General features: G+C 42.2%; 1 non-coding gene across 1 annotated transcript; it reads right to left on the bottom strand.

The window, feature by feature from the left end:
* Positions 1-6,978: 6,978 nt before the first annotated feature.
* On the bottom strand, positions 6,979-7,085 carry LOC114206035 (U6 spliceosomal RNA). The gene has a single exon (XR_003608532.1). It is a non-coding gene; the product is annotated as a U6 spliceosomal RNA (small nuclear RNA).
* Positions 7,086-8,396: the final 1,311 nt, after the last annotated feature.

The raw sequence follows: 8,396 nt of genomic DNA, 5'->3' as shown, positions 1-8,396 counted from the left end.
TCTGCTGCCATGAAGTAGAGAGGATTTCCTCTAAAACCAACATAGTTACCTTAGTGCTCAGCAACACTGACGTAGAAATGGGACAATGTGCGGTTCACAGGAAGTGGCTATTTCAGAGTATGGTTCATTTCTCTGGGGTTGTTGACTGACCCACTCAGGGATGTGAAAAGCAATATAAATGCTATAACCAAGGGTTCGTGGCCATCTGGTTGGCCTCCTGGGACTAAAGCAACACCCAAATCATCAAACTTCTTCCTCCTGCTGCCGGAGAATTCAATAAATTGATTTGACATTTGATTCTTGACAATCCGTGACTTTGGAATGGGGAGGAAGTGAGCAAACAGTGAGGTTAGGCGAAGCACAATTACCTATATTTAGCTTTAGGGTAGGCTTTTTGACATTCTTTACTTTGAATATGCTTGTGTCTGTGATTAGAGAAAGTCACCCTAAACCACATTCTGAAACCATTTGATGAAAAAGTGACTCAGAAATGATTGTGTCTTTGCCAGTCTCTCCTTTCCTTATCGTTGCACGTTTACGCTACACGGAATGACTTCACCTCTTCGAAAGCTAGGTCCCTGCCATGGTCACCACCCTCATCATCATCTCTTCATTCACTGAGCAACTACTGTGTGCTGGGGCCAAAGCACATACCCATATTGCTTGACTGCTACACAACAATCTTGAGCTATGTGCTAATACTCCCATATTTTAGAAGAGGAAGCCAAGGCTTAAAGAACTAAGTTAATTTTCAAAAGTCATATATTCAGTAAGTGACAAAACTAGATTAAAACCCAAGTTTGCACAACTCTAGATCCTCTGGCTTACCCATTACTCTGTGGATCAAACCATAGCTTCACTTCATTTAATTTTGCACTTCCACCACTTAACTGAGAGGATGAAAGAAAGGATTAAATTATAAAAACAACTTTTCTCTGAAAATAAATATCCCTCAACTTCTGTTTGTTAAAAACAACCAGAAGAGAAAACACATATGAAATTGCCATGATGTCAACGGAAGTGACAAGGAGCCAAGGGCAAGACATGCAGCCGAGAGTGCAAAAGTCTGCTCACTTGCTCAGGAGAGTATCCAGAAGTCTGATCTGGTCTGTTCACAGATCCCACCAGATGACTTAGCAGCTTCAGTTTTTGATCTGCTTCTAGTCTATGGAGGTTGAGTGAGTCAGTGGCTGGCTCCCCCCAGATGCTCAAGTGTAGGTAATATATTTTGGAGCAATCTTTTTTTTTTTAATAATTTTTATTGTTATGTTAATCACCATACATTACATCATTAGTTCTTGATGTAGTGATCCATGATTCATTGTTTGTGTATAACACCCAGTGCTCCACGCAGAACGTGCCCTCTTTAATACCCATCACCAGGCTAACCCATCCCCCCACCCCTCTCCCCTCTAGAACCCTCAGTTTGTTTTTCTGGAGCAATCTTTTTCATGCCTTGAACATTGCATGTCATGTGGGATGCGTCCTGATAATTCCTTCTGGGTAGTTCTGACTCTGCTCCTTTGCCTTTTGTTGGTGGCCCTTTACTGGTATAAATGTGAATATAGTCATTGTAATGATTGCTGGATTGCAGGGGCAAGTAATAACAGGAATCCAAGACTCTACCTTATCCTGAAGAGCCCTGTGTAGCCCTGAGATGCTCTCAGAATTTAAGATAGGTGTCTAGAAGCTGAAGGAGTGGCAAGTGGAAGGCATTTCCCTTCCTTCCAACGTCTCAGAGCAATGCTCAGAACACACCACGAATTCTCTTTGTTCTAGCAACTACTTTCCTAGGTTTGTTCGAAGACCTAATTCAAGCAAGGCCAGGCTTTCATAAGTGGCAGTGGTTGGGGCTGAAACCGAAAGCTATGGTTCAGATGATGCAGGTCTATTGAAAGTTTTATGCATGTATGTTCTGTAATGAAGCAATCATAAAATTGAAATCTTGAAATGACTGGTGTTCAGTGCCTTTCCATTTTCCAAGTAACCATTTGACTGCTCTGGTGTTTAGCAGCCTACTTCTGCTATTTTTTTTTTAACCTTTCATGAAGATGAAAAAGAGAAACATTTATAAATTGTACTAAAGGTAGGATGTGCTCAAAAGATGCAAAGGTACTTAAAAGGTACTGGAAAAAACACTGTGTTTCTTCTTATTGGGGTCTTACAAAACTTTGGATATGTGAGTACAATATCAAAACAACATTGGAGAATTTTTTTCTTAATTTCAGAACCCTCCATGATCTAAGAAATGCTTTTTAATTATATTTTGGCTTTCGTAAGAGTTGGACCATCACCAGACATTATCTCTTTCAATCTGATACTTTAGAGGTTGGTGGTGAGCCAACTCAGCCCACCCTTGTTTTTCTAAATAAACTTTTATTGGAACATAACCACGCCCTCTGCTTTATGTCTCATCTGTGGAAGTTATTCGTGCTACAAAGGGAGAGTTGAGTGGTTGCAACACAGGCATCAGTAAAATATTTACTCTATCCTTTACAGAAAAAGTTTGATGACCCCACTTTCAATAAAACAGACATTATAGTAACTGGAGTTAGACTTGTGTATATTTCTGAAATAGAACTAAATACAAACCTTAAAATTCTGAACCGCCATAATTTTCAAATACCGTCCATTTGTAGCTGCTAAAAATAGTGCCTTATCACTTTCTCTGCTTCTTAACAAAATGCACTAAAGAAGAAACTGTCATAATGGAAGACCTGTATGTGGACGAAAAGTATAGGACAGAATCTTCTGTGGACCTCAGAAAGGTTTTGAAAAGCAAACACTACTACATTTACTGTCCCTTTGCTATTGGCAAAATGAGAAGCACGAACCCGGTCACAGCTTCCTGGCCAGCGAGATCAAAGAACGTGTGAGAGCGGGCCAGGGTAAGGAAGCATCAACACAGGGCTTACCAGCCATGGCTTCACATCAGAAATACCTGGAGAGACGAAGCAGCCACCAATGCCAAGTCCCACCGCAGACCAACTGACTCGGAGGGTCTGGCTCTGCGGCCAGGGTAGCAGAACTGTTTAAAATTCACCAGATGATTCTACAGAGCCCATGGAGTCCAGAACCCCTGGGCTCCTGTCATGGAGGCAGCTGCTCGTCGCGAGGAAGCCTCCTAACTTCTTTGGCCTCTTCCTTTGAGTCTGTAAATTGAGGGGATTGAAATGAATTTCCCGGAGGTCATTCCCGTCTGTGATTTTAAATTCAGTTCAATTGAATTAAATTCGCTTCCCCAGAAGAGGAAGCCTGAGCATTGTGACACCCTCTGTTACCAAGAAATAGGCAGCATGGGAAGGGCAGAACAGGAATGGATTCATCACCCTGGGGACTTGGGAAAGAAGACTGCGTGACGTCCATATTGCCACTCTGTGGCTCAACACTTGGGACTGGAGAGAAGCAAGACGGGCACGAGATAAGCACTGTTCTTACTGGCCTCTCCAAGCCTGCCAGTTCTGGCTCACTTCTATTTATAGGCAGTAACTGAACATGTGCTCTGAGCCTCACAGTGGGCAGAGAAGACAGCGGAACACTGCATGCGAGCATCGTTAATTTGGAGTCAAACTAAGATGGGCCGGATTCTGGTTCTGCCACTTCTTAGCTGTGAGACACGGTGTCTTCATTTTCTCTGGGCATCAGTTTCCTCATCTGCAACATAGGGGTGATAATCGTCTCTATCCTAGGCTCATGGTGAGCATTGAGTAGAAGAATGCCTAAGAAAGGCGTAGCACGGTTCTGGTCACAATGTAGGCTAAAACAGTGGCGTACTATTATAATCATTGTCATAAGCTCTCCTGCTATTATCGTGGTGATACTTTAGCAATAACCAAATAAATCAAAGTTCCCAGCTATGGACGATGACTCTACATCCGGTTGTTACAAAAGACACTTTAAAAACCTGATTGTATTATTTTATGTGCTTTATAACAGCAAGATGGGAAGGTATCGTTTTATATACAACATTTCAGGCACTCATAGTAATCGCAGAGGATAACATACATGTCAGTGTGCAAACTTCCTCCCATTCTGTCCCCCACTGCAGAATTCACAGCTGCCCACGTGCACGACATACTGTTACTAGACAGGTGGGTATCCATTAGCAATACGTGGTATTGTTTGGAATGGTTTAAAGCTTCAGGGGCATCTCAGTCGGTGAAGCGTCTGCCTTCAGCTCAGGTCATGATCCCAGGGTCCTGGGATCGTGCCCTGCATTGGACTCCCTGCTCCCTCTCCCACTCCCCTGCTTGTGCTCTCTCTCTGTCTGTCAAATAAATAAATCTTTAAAAACATAAACTTCATATAAATGGTATCATATTATATGTATGATAATGAAATCTGCTGTTTTTGCTCAACATTAAGTTTTTGAGATTTATTCATATTAATGCATGCAACTCGATTCCATCCATTCTAACTGCTATATTCTATACTATTTTATGATTTTGCTAAAATTATTTGTCCTTTCTTGTGTTGATGGATATTTGGGTTGTTTCCATTATTCCATAGAAAAAAAAGAAATGGTTCAGTGTCCATTTGTGAACATACTTCCTTTGTGTACAGTGTGAGAATTTCTAAGGAATAACTAAGGCATAGCACGGGCACATCTCCAACTTCTCTGTCTCCTCTCCTGGTTCTTCCTCATCTCCTAGATTTCTAAATGTTCATGTGCCCAGAGCTCAGTCCTCACACCTCTGCTCTTCTCTATCTGCCCTAATTATTAGGGGATCTTATCTGATATTAGTCTTTAAATATCACCCAAGATTACTATCTCCAGTCTGGTCATAAGCCCCAAAGCCTACCTTCTGTATATCCACTTGTTCACTTACTACCTCTTCTTAGATGTCTACAAGGAATTTATGATAGGGGCACCTGGGTGGCTCAGTCGTTAAACGTCTGCCTTCGGCTCAGGTCATGATCCCACGGTCCTGGGATCAAGCCCCGCGTCGGGCTCCCTGCTCCGTGGGAAGCCTGCTTCTCCCTCTCCCACTCCCCCTGCTTGTGTTCCCTCTCTCGCTGTGTCTCTCTCTGTCAAATAAGTAAATAAAATCTTTAAAAAATAAAGGAATATATGATGGATATTGTGAGTGCTCGCCAATGATATCTCTCTTCCAGGCACACATGCTGTATTTCTCGAAACGCTTTTCTAAAAGAATCTTTGAGTATAGTTGACACACAATGTCACATCAGTTTCAGGTATACACTATAGTATTTTGACAGGCTTGTACATTATGCTATGCTCACCACAAGTGTAGCTACCTCGTAACACTTTCATTGAGGTGGGAGAATGTGACTACTCATTGAGAAAATAAGAAATATGTTACATGCGCTAGGTTTTCCTGGGAAGCTGCGTCACAGAGATTTGGTGCAGGAGGTTATTGGGACCAGACCTTCAGGTCACCTGTAAGGGGAAAGAGGGGAGGAGAACTGAGAAAAGTTCACTGCAATGCAATTAAAACAGAAACTTAGGTGATCCTATGAGGGCTTCTGGAGCTGGGATGGACCATCAGAGTTGTTCCAAATTGAGTCAAGAGCTGCCTGTGTTTCCCCATGTCAACTGTCACCAGAAGTGGGCCACTTTAGGGAGAGGACATTTCCCTGCGCTGGATGGCTCTCTTTATAGGAGAGAATCCATGGGGAGGCACGTAGGGTGATCCATTGGTACCCAACTCTCCAGCAGTAGGGATAATGAATGCTTCAGACCTCACAGGGAATTCTGGGTAGCAGACCCCTGCATCGACTGCACATCCACAAGCTGAGGCGGTATAAGGACGCTGCCCACTTTTCCGATCCCACCATTCCCTTCAGGATTGAGTGTGAAGACTGTGAGTAGAAACGGCAGAGCCATGTCACTAAGTCGTTGCATAAAAAGCAGTTGTCCCGGAGAACTGTCCAATCCACAATGGGCATAGCCCCAGTGAGAAACAAACTTGTGATTTATACCATTAAGATTTGTGTTTGTCAGCACAGCATACGCCTGGCCCAAGCTGACCACTTAAATATCTCAAAATGAATATGTGCAAAATCAAGTTCCTGATTCCCCACCTCCTCCAAACCTACTCCTTTCTGCAGTCTTCAGGGTCTTAGTTAATGGAAATTCTATTCTTCCAGGTTATACGTTAAAAACTCAGGTACCACACTGAGTCTATTACAAAGCCAGTTAGCTCTTCCTTTAGAATAGTCAGGAGTTATTCATATCTCACACCTCCAGCATTACTTCTGGTCCAAGCCACAGACATTTCTCTCCCAGATTATTGAAGTCACCCCCTAACTGATGTCCTTGCTTCTGCACTCACTGCCCTCTGTTTCAGCAGAGAAGACAGGGTGATCCTGTAAGACAACACTCTACCTCAAACCCTCCAGGAGCCCCATGTCACTCAGGGTAAAAGCCAAGTCTTTCCAGGAGCTACAGGCCTTCTGTCATCTGGCCCTATGTTACTTCCCCAACCTTACGCGGCTCACACTCCCATTGGCTCATGCAGCTTCACTCACTTCCTTGCACTTACCAGCATGCCCAGCATGCTCTCACTTAGAACATTTGTGCTCAGTGCCCCCCCAGGCTGCAGTGATCTCCCCCAGCTAGGCACTAGATCTCTTACTTCCTTCAGGGCTCTACTCAGTTGTCATCTTAATACTGAGGACTTCCTTCATCACCACATACTTTTAAAAGAATACATCAATCAATCTCTTGTGCTTTATTGTTCTCTAGAACGTGTGGCATCATGAGACATATTGTAAATATTTTTAAATTAAAAGATGAGCTCCTCAAGGGCAGGACTTTCTGTATTACTCACTGCTGTGTCTGCTATGCCAAGAATAGCCACACTCACACCGAATATGTATTTGTCAAATAAATGAATTGAATATATGAGGTTGCTCATTAGTACTAATGGTTTATAGATTACATTGGATTTTCTATGAAAAACATATTACATTTTCATTGGAGAGCAATTTTATCTCTTACTTAAATCTTTTTTAAAAAATAGGTAATACTTTGTGAATTTGTGCGTCATCCTTGCTCAGGGGCCATGCTCATCTTCTCTGTCTTGTTCCGATTTTAGTCTATGTGCTGTCAAAGTGAGCACTTATTACTTAAATCCTGATAACTTTCTCTTCTCTTCTTTTTTTCTTTTCATATTGCAAAGGCTAAGACTGTCAGTTCAACTCTCGAGGATTTTTTTCCATGAAAGAGAGCTGAATTTTATCGAGTTATTTTTTCTGAATCTATGGAAATGATTATGTGGTTTTGTAATAATTAATTGATTTTTGATGTTTGACCATCCTTAGATCCCCATAATTACCTGCTGGATCCTTGAAATCTATGTCAGAATGCAGAACTCGAGAGACATGGGCCATAGATTCTGACTAAATGAGGCCTTGTCACCATCCCTTAAAGACAACTGTTTCCATATCACAGACTGTTCCACTGACAGGCATGGTGTTTCTTGAAGCTTTCTGGGGCAAAGGCAAATACCTTCAGGAGCCTGACAGATATTGTGAGTCAGTAAACCAGGCTGGAGATGAAGTTTGATAAAGAGCAGAGCTCACCCTGAAATACAGTGGTCAGGAATTAATCAGTATCAACAGATTGTGCCATGAGCAAATGGAGCCCAGTGTTGCTAGAGCACCCGTTATTTGGTCAGAGAGACAGGCATCTGGACTTTTAAAGTGTAAACTAATTTTTACATGCTTTTAATTAATTTAAATTTATGAAAGAAGATACCATGTGGTCCAAGTATAATATGTCACTAGGCCAATTTAGGACTATGAGTTTGAGACCTCCAGTGTACTAGAATGAGTTTGTGTCCTTCTTTGGTTTTAATAAACATTTTAATTCTTTTCTCTTGATGCCTCATTTGTAAATTGAGGATAACAATAATTGTCTCACTGAGTCGTGGTGAGTAAATAAGTTTCAGAAGCATGAAAGCAATGTTGACATGAGAGAAAGTCCACTATGGCTTCTAGCCTGGGAGTGCATCATTCTAGATGAAAAAGGGAAGTAGACGATGTAGTTCATGTCCATCATCCCTTGAAGAAACCAGCTTTGAGAGCAGCCCATGAAATAGATCAATATAAAGTATCAAGAACTGAGGAACAGGAGCTTTAGTACATTTTCCCTTCCTACCGTCCAGCATAACCCAAATATTATTTACTATAATGAAATGGAGACATTAAACCTCTCCTTGCTAGATGTCTGGGCGGGTTACATCAGATATTCTCCACGGAAGCTTGGACTATAGTTCACGACATGGTGGGGGTGCTCAGTATATTTCCAGCCATTCCCTTTCTGTCCCTTTTAGCCCTTCATGTCTGCAAGGATAGGCAGGGCCCACAAACATATAGAATACCAGAGTCCAGTCCTCAGGGAGGTTCTAGCCTGAGGTGGAAGATCAGCC

Source organism: Eumetopias jubatus, unplaced genomic scaffold (genome assembly GCF_037043125.1).
Source record: "Eumetopias jubatus isolate StellerSeaLion01/CBP00866 unplaced genomic scaffold, mEumJub1_p1.0 scaffold_9, whole genome shotgun sequence".
NCBI classification, from domain to species: Eukaryota; Metazoa; Chordata; class Mammalia; order Carnivora; family Otariidae; genus Eumetopias; species Eumetopias jubatus.
Note: the sequence above shows the minus strand (reverse complement) of the source record. Positions and strands in the feature narration are given on the sequence as shown.